This window comes from Camelus bactrianus, chromosome 2 (assembly GCF_048773025.1).
Source record: "Camelus bactrianus isolate YW-2024 breed Bactrian camel chromosome 2, ASM4877302v1, whole genome shotgun sequence".
Classification (NCBI taxonomy): domain Eukaryota; kingdom Metazoa; phylum Chordata; class Mammalia; order Artiodactyla; family Camelidae; genus Camelus; species Camelus bactrianus.
The window spans coordinates 27,872,372-27,884,383 of NC_133540.1; the positions used below are offsets into that span (position 1 = coordinate 27,872,372).

General features: G+C 44.7%; 1 protein-coding gene across 1 annotated transcript in view; it reads right to left on the reverse strand.

The window, feature by feature from the left end:
• The window catches only part of ARFIP1 (ARF interacting protein 1), a 1,058,373-nt gene that overhangs the window by 695,645 nt on the left and 350,716 nt on the right, over positions 1-12,012 (reverse strand). The gene's annotated exons all lie outside the window — the stretch shown is intronic.

Here is a 12,012-nt window from a genome sequence, read left to right on the forward strand (position 1 = left end):
CTTTTCTTAGTCTATTCTCTCTTCCAGTGATGCCGTCTCTCTTCACCACCAGGAAGAATCTCATCGAATCCATCGGGGTCATCTTACATGCCTCCTCCGTTTCCTTCAATCTCTGCTATTCTCACTGGGAGAGAGCTTTCTTGCATTTGGATCCTTGTAACCATTTATCTTCATTGCACTAGAATGATTTCCTATTTCGTGGATGATTTTTTTCCCCTTTCTCTTACAGTGGTTCTCAACCCGGGGCTCATTCCCCATCTCTACCCCAGGTGTATTTGGCAAAGTTTGAAGACTTTCTTGGTTGTCACCCTAGGAGGGTGCTACTGGCATCTGGGGGTAGAGGCCAGGGGCACTGCCATAAACATCCCACCACACATGGGGCAGCCCCCCACGATACAGGATCATCCAGCCAATGTTGAGACACACTGCGTTAGATTATAAGCTTCCTGAAAGGGGGAACCATACTTCCTATTCTTTTTATTCTCCAGAGTAGCCAGCTTTGAAACAGAGTCTTGTTCAATTATTTTAAATGAAGGCAATCAATATTTAATATACATTTGCATATCTCATTTTGAGTCCAGGTGTATGTGCCTACTGCCCAAAGGTGATCCCTTGCCGGCATTTCCCACTTACTATTCCTGTGAGCACGTAGTCGCGGGTGGCCACGGTGCCCCTTCATCACTGATGCTCTCTGAGTCTCTCCCTGCATTGCAGGACCCCACAGAGCAAAGTCCCAGCCGATGTTCCCTCCGCTTCTTGGAGAAGCTCCTTCACTAAGCTGTGCTTTAATCTCTTGCCTTCCGTTTTCAGAGAGGGTCAGTGAAAGAGGGGCTCTATTGAGCGGTGATCTAACTCTTCTGCAGAAGTTCAGTGAGCACCGTTTCATACGCTCGCTGCACTGGAAGATGACTTTAATGCAGCCCCTTCGGTTTATAGATGACAAGAGTAACTTTCTCCGGGTTATTCAATGTCCTTTATCCAAGGACCTACTTGATGAATTCTTACCTAAGTTTAATTCCAGGAAAACATTTTGCCTTGGTAGATGACTATGTATGCTATATATTGTCAAGGAAATAAAACTCTATGCAACCCAATATGCTTCTCTTTTTTGGCTTAGCTGTCAGAAAAGCTAGAACCAAATTCAATATCCAAGTGTTAGAATCTGCTCAGCTCAGGTGTCTGAAAACATCTATTTCTTTTGCTTTTCTTCAGCCGGAAGGAGGGTTATCCTTAAATGCCTTCTCTTGCACAGTGCCTTAATCTCTATGCCGCCTCCAGTCTTTGGGAAGTAAGTAGGATACAGATCTTCACTTAGAGAAACAAAAACTTTTCCATGTTATTCCGAGCCATCGTCTGCAGTTGGGCGCAGAGGACCAGGGCTCTGGGGTGTGGGCTGCCTGGGTTAGAATTCCAGCTCTGTCCTTACCATCTGTGTATCCTTGGGCTTAACCCCTCTTGGAATAAGAAGAGCTATCGCATAGGGCTGTTGAAAGGATCATATAAGAAATGATACATCAAAGCAGGCACCTTCCTATGTCTGGCCCGGAATGGGTGCTTTATACGTACATTTCTGCTTCGATGTCCAGCCTTGGTGATAAAGTCCAGCTTTGTATTCACTCTCACTAGTGTCTGTATCAGCCCCTCTTCAGTAATACTAACAATTTTACACTTTAAAGGCGGTTCTTAGAGCCACCATTTACCTTCCCCTTTAAAGCGAAGGTCCCTGATATAAAGTAAAATCTCTCCGTTCCTGCGATTGTAAAGTTATGTAGCCAACAGCACAACACTCCGCTCAGGATCCTTTAATTGGCCGTGCGGTTGCTATTTTCAGTGCTCGCCACGGTTTGTTTTTCTGCCAAGGGACAAGGCTTATGGTTGGCCTGGAGGTTTCATGTTGTAAGTAGAAGGAATATGGCCCAAAAAGGCCACTTGTTCTTCTTGCCTTAGGATGGGATGAATTTAGAAATCAATGAAGAATACCAAATATTCTACATGTCTTTTCCATTAACCAGTTTCCCATTTGTGTAGGAGCTCGGAGACCCTGAAAAAGTTTTAAAAAACAGTACAATCCCTTTGGGGGGAAAAAAAAAGCTTCAATTTTTAGAGGAGTTTGATTCTCACAACTTTCAATGAAGAGAGTGAAGGAACGGAGGCTCCCGGAGATGCCAGGGTCTGTCCTGATCCCAGGGCTGCAGGTAAACACCCCCGGGTTGGGCGGGGCTGCTGCAGTCTTCATGTGACCACATGGCACTCTTGTCCCACGCTCCTGAAACGACTAAGACTAAGACCCAATTCCAGAGATGCTTACATTCTTTACTGAGTCGAGAGGAAGGGACTTGGGATGAAAGTTGGTAAACCTTCCAGAGCTGTGTCATCCAACATGGTAATCCCCGGCCACATGTGCCGCTTTAAATGGAAATTTGTGTTAGATACAAGGAAAGAAGATTACACATCCAGTTCCTTGGTTTCACCAGCCACATTTCAAAGGCTCAGTAGCTGCGTGTGGCTAGTGGTGCCCATCACGGGCAGCCCAGAGGCAGGTGGTTTTATCACCACAGAAAGAGCCATTCAACTTTTGTTCTAGAGCCATTTTCTACTCACGTGGGGATTGATGTAACACAGAGGCAGAAGGCACATCAACTCTTTATTGAAAACAAAGTATGTTCTTCCCAAAGGAGGGACTTTGCAACAGGGCGTCTCGGTGGTGCCCCCCCACCCCAAGCCCAGGTCTACCTGTTTGGGCGTCTGCATACTTTGCGCTAGGGATCTCCCACGCTGTTGGTTGCAGAGAGCTCCAGGCAGCAGGGAGCCCTGGGAGCGGTTGGCAGCTGTCCTTCACTCCACATGGAAGTGTGCATTCAGGGATGTGACTTACTCAGTCGCCCCGGGACGATCTCAAAACCCTCAAGGAAATGTTGCCCTGAAACCATGTACTTTCTCGAATGGAGGTCCCCTTCCGGCACGGCCCCTGGAAAGAAGCCCCAGTATCCACCCCAAACAGAAAGAGCGAGGGATCTTTCGGCGTCTGAAAGGCCCAACTTGCTCTATGTTTGCTCCTTTTTGTATACTGATTTAGAGAAATTAAAGTGTCCAGCTGGGCTGTTAGGTGCTTACGTCATTTCTACCCTCCCAGGGAGGGCTCTCCTTTATCTATCTCGGTGCATATAAACATACAAACAAAATGCTCTCGCTGTTGTCTCCTGTGTGTCCCTGAATCCAGCTGACCTTGACTTTCCTTAAATTCTCTGCTTCTCTGGAGGCTTTGGCACGGGCACAGATCCCTCCCTGAAGCACCCGCATGGTGCCTTTGAAGCTCAGAACAATCTTTTTTCCTGGTCCCAAAATAGTGCCTCTGTGATTACCCCTGATGCCCTGTCGTCATTATCCCAGGTTTCTGGCTCTGCTTCTTATCCAGATAGCGTCTGGCACATGGAACATTGTGTCTTTTTTGCCCCTAATTTCACACTTTTCCCTGTGTTCTTTGCTAATAATAACCAGACCATCACCTTCCATTGGCCCTTACCATGTGCCAGAAACAGTGGTGAGTGCTTGATAGGTGCCATCTAAATTTAATCTTACCACCCCCAAAGCCACCATCATCCCAAGCCATTGAAAATCTTCCTAATAGGTCTGCTTTCTTCTGTCCTTGCCCCCTTGAGCCTACTCTTAACCAGCAACCAGAGAGATCCTTTAAGATATAGGATTATGTTATTCCTCACTGCTCTCTTCTGATTCAAAGTCTCTATACAGTAATACCCTAAGTGATCTGCCCCCACACCCCGTGTCACTGCTTGAGCTATCTCCTGTCACTTAGCCCTCCTGGCTCTGATCCAGCCACACTGGCCTCAGGACCTTTGCATGTGCTGTCCTCTCTGCCAAGTAGCCACATGGCTTGCTCCCTCACATCCTTCAAGTCTCTCTTTTTTAAAATTTTTATTTTATTTTGAGGGGGGAAGTAATTATGTTTTTATTTATTTACTTATTTATAACAGGGGTAATGGGGATTGAACCTGGGACCTCGTGCATGCTAAACATGCACTCTACGACTGAGCTATACCCTCCCCACCTCAAGTCTTTCTTTATTCAAGTATCACTTTCCCAGTAAGGGCTTCCCTGGCCACCCTATTTAAACTCATACTCACATTTTTTTTTTAATCTCCATCACACTTGCCACTATTAACATGTCATATACTTTATTTGTTTATTTGTTTATTGTCAGTCTTCCCCAACAATGAATCTAAGCTCCATGAAAATGGGGATTTTGGTCTGTTTGTTTCCTGGCATAGTCCCAGCCACTAGCACAGTGCCTGGCACATAATAAGGTGCTCAACAGGTATTTTTTGAATAAGTGGATGAATTCTCATATATCCTTAGATTGTGGTTAATTCCTGTTTTACAGGTGGGGTAACAGAAGGTTAAGAAATCTGCCTGAGATCACACATCTGGTCCCTCATGTGCTTCACCCCATCATGGGCTCCCCCTCATGACAGTGACTGACATTCTGTCCGTACCCTCTGAAGGGTCCCTCCAATCACAATGCTGCACTGGCCACAGCCCACTGTGTCTTCAGGCAGAGGATTTCCAGAGCGTGCCAGCCTCTACCAGAGCAAGATCAATTGATTCCTAAGATGCCAGACTATCAATAGGCAGAACTTCTAGAAATGGCAGCATCTACTTCCCATCTGGGCCAGAAAAGCTCGAAAATACAGCTTCTGCATAGACCCTGGGCGCAAGCCTGATGCATTCCTGGGTAGCTGGAGAGCAGGGTACGCTACGTCTCTGCCCGACAGAGCTGGGGGTATGAGTTCAACCTGTTATTTTGACTTAGCGTGGCGGCTGAAGATTCCAACAAATAAAGACTGGGCTTTTAGCAAAATTCTCATTGTTATGGTCAAGAGGTTAAGTTTTCAACTGAATTTTAATGAAGAGATATAGAAGAGAAAGAAAAATGTTTTAAGTGTTAGCTAATGATCAGATACAAAAACAACAAAATAACCTTTTCTTTTTAAAAGACTGAGTTTGGAGCTACTGGTACCTTTTTTTTTTTTTTTAGTTTTTAAAAATTGTGATTAAAGTATACATTATATAAAATTTACCATCTTAACCATTTTTAAGTGTACAGTTCAGTAGTGTCGAGTATATACATATTGTGCAACAGATCTCCAGAACAGGTTCATTTTGTAAAACTGAAACTTTGTACCCACTAAACAACTCTCTATTCTCCCCTCCCCCAAGTCCCTGGTAACCATCATCCTACTTTCAGTTTCTAGGAATCTGATTAATCTAGATGTCTCGAAAAGTGGAATCATGCAGTATTAGCCTTTTTACGTCTGCCTTACCTCGCTCAGCATCATCTCCTCAAGGTTTGTCCATGTTGCCAAATGGACACACTCTTCGAGTCCCACTTCTGCATATGCTTCATCCAACTGGGCTGAGTATAAAGTCCAGAGGCTATTTTTAGAGATGCTTAATTTTTTTCATAAGCATTTTGTCTGCATTTATGATATGGAGAAAAGAATGCTTTGTTTATAACCACCCTTTTTCAAGCAGCGAGGCTCACCGCAGAGCGGTACTTTTCCATTTAATTATCCTTTTTCCATTAAAATCAAATCATTTATTGAAACGATTAATCACCAATAAATAGAGAACAGTATTTAAATAAGGCGTGCAGTGCCCTACCTGTTTTAGAGTTGTGTCCTCAGGACACAAATTGTCCTCAGGAGTCCTGAGTGCTCAGAGATGCACCAGGGTTCGCTGGGGGACTGGGTGGGTTAAACGCCCACCTCACCCCACCCTGCTATGATCAGAGCAGCTCCAGTTGTGTGCCCCACACTGTGGGCTCCTGCATAATATTTTATTGGAATAAAAAGTTGCCATAGTGTGGTGTCATTAGTGCTGTCCATGGAATGTTCTGGTTCTCCCTGCTCCCAAGGAGAGTTGTACTTCCTGAATTGCTGATGGTCGGGTAGAGCTGTGAGACTGATTCTGGCCAATGATTCTGGTCTGGAGCATTTAATTCCCGATGCAGGACCCTCCAGATCACCCCCGCCCCTGCCTTTTCCCTTTGCTGTGGTGTTGTGGACTGCATGCTTGTATCCTCCCCAAATTTATATTGAATCCCTAACCCTCAGTGTGATGATATTTGGAGATGGGACCCATGGGAGACAATTCGATCATGAAGGCGGAGTCATCATGACGGAAGTGATGCTGTTATGAGAAGAGACAAGAGGAAGCAGCCTTCCCTCTGCTCTAGGCCGTGTGAGGACACAGCAATAAGACAGCATCTATGAGCCAGGAAGAAGGCCTTCATCAGACACTGGGCATGTCAGCACCTTGGTCTTGAACTTTCCCAGCCTCCAGAACTGTGAGAAATGAAAATTTGTTGTTTGAAGCCACTGAAATATGGGGGTTGCTTTGTCACTGCAGCATAACCCAGCCTATGCTAACCGATACACGTAGTTTTGAAAAGTGTGAAAGCACCATTTGGGGGATGTAGAAAAGCTCATGCAGATTCAGCACCTCTTCACTAATCTTTAACACTTCTGGATTCTGCTTAATCCAGTCTTGTTTTCTGTGGCCTCGGGTTGGACTAGGGTTTATTTATCTTTTCTTCCTCTTTGATACTCACCCTCCACATTTGACTGGGAGTCTAGAAATTTCAGGATTTCACCAAATAGTTCACTTTTGTAGCTTTTCTGCTACTGCAGATTTTAACTTTTTTCGGGAAAGGCATCCCTTGATTGCCACGGGTTTTCTCATTCAGCAAGTGCTGCTGTGTAATACCTCTTCGTAGCTCTCAACTTCCATCACCTCTGTTTACACGAGGGGAACAGTTACATGTCCATTTCTTCCAGCTGAGCCATACTGAGAGACAGACAGAGAGAAAGGAAAGGAAAATGAGGAGGAAAAGGAGGTAAGTGAGAAAAGGAGACCAGAAGTATTTTTGGCAGCTGGGCTGTGTTGCTGGCCTCCTTTTGTACCCATGGGCTCCTGAGTTAGTGTGGTTCTCCTCCATCAGAATCACGCCGTGGGTTTGTCAAAAATGCAGGATGTGGTTCAGCCCCCACTGGGAACATCAGGGTGATGTGCACATACACCGAAGTTTGACAAACACTGTTAAAAATCATTCTGATCCCCTCCGGCTGGCCATGTATACAGCATCAAAAACATCCTTTTCTTTGCTCTATTGGACAATGCCATTTTTTCCAGCCCAGTCTCAGTAACCAAATTACTTTCTGTTTTAAAAAAAACTCTTGCAGTCACTAAATTCTCAGCCCACTTCGGATCTCAGCCTATCTAATATATAGCTAAACGGAATATACTGATATTTTGAAATGGAGAAAAAAATATGATATGCTTACTTTTTGTGCACTTATTTTTATTTACTTGAAGTGGTTGCATTCGTAATTTAAAGACACATACACAAATAAGTAAAGAGAATCCCAGAAACTGATTGCAGTGAAGCCAAGAGAACATGAGACAACCAGGTCCTGGGTCCCCAGGGGTAACACAGAAGCACGACATTGGTAAGTGACATTGGTCATCAATTACATGTCCCAAACTTGATATGTATTATCTCATGTAACCCTCGTAACCGCTCTTTCAGGGAGGAATTATTGTGCTTATTTTACATACAGAAGGTCTAGACTCAGAGAGGTAAAGTCACTTGCCCAAGGCCACACAGCTGGTAAGCAGCAGAACATATGACTGATGCCTACAGCCACTGGCCTTCAAAATCCGTATCCTCTACACCCAGCCATTTGCCTTCTGAAGGACTACCTGAGACCTCTGAGGAGGCACGGGGACCGTGCAGGGAAAATTCAGGCAGAATGGGAAAAATGTCCCAGAGGGTATGTCCACCTAGACCAAATCATCCACTGACCACGGGCTCCAGCATGAAAAATATGGAAAGACTGCATTGCAGACTAGCAACTCCTTTGAAGAGAATTTGCCTGGTCAGGGGGAAAAAGCCACTTCAAATATGGATGTGATTTCATTTGATCAAAGTAGGTCAGCGGAACTGGGCAGAGAGAGAGGAGCTGCGTTGGACTGAGGAAATCAAAGTAAGAAGGAAAGAACACAATGATGCTACAGTGTTTCTGTTCACCTGGCTAATATGATTCTCCATTCAGGAAGGGACATTTACAGTTTCTGTAGGAAATGTCACCAAGACAGGCTGGCTGACAGAGACCATCCTAGAAATAACTGCCAGCATGGAAAGGAATTCTATATGCGGTTGCATTTCTAATTCTATTCCTGCAGGACTGCGATGGGAAGAAAAGAAGGGTCACGATCAGTATTAATCGAAGGTGCACATTCGGGTGTGTCCCCCTTCTCCACGTGGAAAGGCACCGGACTTTCCATAACCAGCGCTTGATCTATGTATCTGCCCAACCAGGCTCGCCCAGAACTTTGGTCAATATTCCTTTATTTAGATTTTAATTTCGTTGGGTGTACAATCCCCCTCTCTGTCTTTATTTTCTTCAGCAAGTTGCATGCTGTGGGAACATGATAAATGCTTATTAATAAATGTGATATTCCTTGGTTGTGAGTTTTCTATCCTTATGATGAATTGTCATGGGAGGGGAAATGCTTTGCAATAGTATGCATCAACTTTTTAATGAAAACTACTATAGCGAGTGTCAGCAAAGAGCTATTCCAACGTAAGTTATTAGGACACCTTCACGTTACTTTTTAGGGATGATGTATCTTTGTGTCGAGGGGCTTGCGTGCACCGGGGCTCCCGGAGCAGGCTGAATCATCACCTAAATGTCTGGCTACTTGGCATGCAGGGGGTACCGCCCTCCGCTTCAAAAGCTGCTCCTGGCGTGGTTGCTTTTTGCCGACTGAGTCATGTAGATCGCTGCGATTCATCGCGACTCTTTACGCTTTAATCATCCTCTCACGGTTAATACAATGGTAATTGGTGTCACTTAATCTACTGTGCTGTTTAATGCCCTGAGACTTCTGGGGATTTCACACAAGTCACCCAAACCTAACCTCCACTATTTATTTACTCCGTGAAAGAAAAATGTCCCTTTTCCTCAGGCATCCCAGCTTTTTAAAGAAGCGAGCTGAAGTAGAATCCATCCTATGGGGTGTGTCCCAAACTGGAGGGGGGTTTTGCCTGCCTGAATTCTTCTGAACCCCATGGCTTTTGCCCCTTTCCCTAGGAATTCTTGAAGTCACTGAGTTAATTTACCTATGGGCTTTCCTTTGCTAATTTTCCATCGTCCCAGACTCCTAAGTGCTTAAGGGCTGAGACAAGCCAAGCACAGAGGTGAGGGGAGTTCCTTCCTAAATGGGGCACTCCTGGGACCCCACTTCGGGAAGCACAAACACACACAATAGCACAATGCTTAGACTTTGCCAACAGCAACAACAAAAACCTCAGCAACGCAAGGAGAGGGTATGGATAAAGGAAACCAGATTCCTCAGCTCTGATGCGTTCCTAAACTGCGCACCCTTGAGCTCGGTCTGCCTCTCAAGCCCTCATCACTCCCGAGGCACAAAAATGTCAGTGCGGCACCTTATGAAAACCAATACCATGTGTATCCCGCTCCTGGGGAAACAAATGACCATAGCAGAATGGGAGAAATAAAGTCGCCAAGCACATAAATAACCACTATGTGCATCTCTGCATGGCTGCAGGGTATTGGATCCAGAACCTGACAAAACATTAGAAAGATTTGTCAGTGGTTGTGGCTGTCGAGGTGGGGCCCAGCAAACAACATATCTCTGGTGTTTTCAAATTTATTTTATTTTTGTCAGAATGGAGTACCTAACCTTGATCTTTGCTTTCCTGAATGGAAAAGAAACAAGATTCCAGTGGGCGTCCGTACAGTCCTAGTTACAGAGAGGATGCCAGAGGGGACGAGATGGGTCCAGGTCCTGGTAAAATCGTTGCCTCTGAAGGCACCATTTTTGGGATGGGGACCTGGGAGAAAGGGGTGGGAAGGGCAGGCCTGGATCTCAGCTTCCTGTGTAGAATTGCAGTGCATACAAAGAACAAATGGAAAACCAGGAGCGTTAGGGGTGGGAGCTGGGACAGGGCAAAAGCTGGCTCTCTCTTGAGCAAAGGTGGATTATTTCTTCCCTTGATCAATCAGATTGTTTGCGCTTCTCCTTTGGCTCATTTCCTGCCTTTCTTACTTTCCCTGATCATGAACATCAACCAGGAACGGTCAACCTCCAGCCCACCTGTCCCCATTTTAACCTCTGACTGCCAGGGCGGAGCCCCCTCATGGATTGTGGTGCTCGGTTCCCCCTGAGCTCACACGTGGTCTCAGAGCATTTCTCTCCACACGCTCCAGCAACCTTTCAGCAATAGTGGAAGCTGTTTTTCAGGATGGAACTTATGATCCATGCTGAGTAGACCCCGGACAGCCTAGCCACCATTTCTCTCTAGTTCACCACACATCATAGATGCTCAAAAAACACTTAATGAGTGAGTGAAGGGTCATAACTAATAATAGAAGCACGGTAGATTCAACTGGATTACAAATAACCTTGGAGGATGGAAGATGAGATTCTAAGAAAATATTTCTGAATTCTTGAAGTGCTTTACTTCATCTGTTCCATTCTTCGCCTCGTTTTTAGCAAAAGCATAACTAGCTGTAGTTAGAAAATAAGTCAACAGCCCACGTATATGTTAATATTCTGAGAAACCAACAAGATAAAGTTTTTAGAAATTATATGAGACTAGTTAATGTCAATTAAAATAACATTTTTAGTAACATTAAAGGTATACCTGTTCATTAGAGAAAATCTGAAAAATTAAGTAAAAGAAATTTTAAAATCACAAATGGTTCTACCCTCAACACATACTATCATGATTTTTGATATATAAAATTGCCAGTCATTTTTGGGAATATGCAAATATGTCTTTAAAATGATTTCTTTCCCCTTCCTTCCTTCCTTCTTTTCTTTTCTTTCTTTCTTTTCTGTCTCTACTTAGTCAAAATTAATATCATTCAATGCAGTTGTATAACCCACATTTTTTCACTTAATACATGCTGAGCATCTCTTCAGATAAATGTCTACAATTTCGTGCTCAGAAATGAAATTCTAGTTTTCCATCAGAATGTAATTTTCTCTTTGGGGTCAAATGCTGAATAGTAACAAACCAACATCTTTCAGAAAATGCTTTCACATAAGGCATTTGAAAAAGAACGATCAACTCTTTCTCATCTTTCCCCCTCCCTCCCCTCCCCTCCCCAAATAACAAAGAAGTTAAAAATTTCTGCTGCCGTTGAGATGACTTTTAAATATCGACAGTTCTGTTGGTAGGAACTTTGTGGTTGTGTAAAACAAGGAGGCTTTCCACTGTTCTGTGAAGGAAATGAATGCACATCTTTCTTGGAAGCCTTTTCTAAACTGGAAAGATCTTGAAGGAGAACAGCAGAAAAGAGTGTCCTTTCACCACGGGAGAAGCAGCAACTTGGGGTACACCGGCTTCTCAGGATAGAAGTTGGCCCTGGATTCTAGAAAGGCCGCCCCTAACCATGGAGGAGGCCTGAATTGGTGTCACCCGGGAATCTCCCAAAACAGACCTGGACCCGCAGAGTCTCTGTGTTTTCTGCAGCAGAGTTGACACAGTCTGAGCCAGGATCAACCTCCCTGCAGGTGACAAGAGCCATCAGATCTAAAAATCTTAGACTGCAGCTTCAGTAAGGCAGGAGAGAGCAAAGGAGACATTGACGGATTTTACGGAGAAGGTGCTCCCTGGAAACCAGAACTAACAAATGTCCATGGGCTGATTCCATTCTCCGCCGTTGAGCAGAGCACTGAAGCCTGAGGACACGGAATGTGAAAAAGTAGGACCAGAACCGGTGCTCCCTTTAGCTGATGAGTTCTCCTTCAAAGCCTCACCAGAGTGCAGACAGAAGGCCAAGGTCTGCCTTTAATGCTTTGCTTGTCCTGCCTGTTTGCTTACACAAAGGCTCTGCATGTCACATCTGAGATGAGCTCTTTGATGCCCCTGCCTCCAGGGAGGGCCACACCTAACTCATC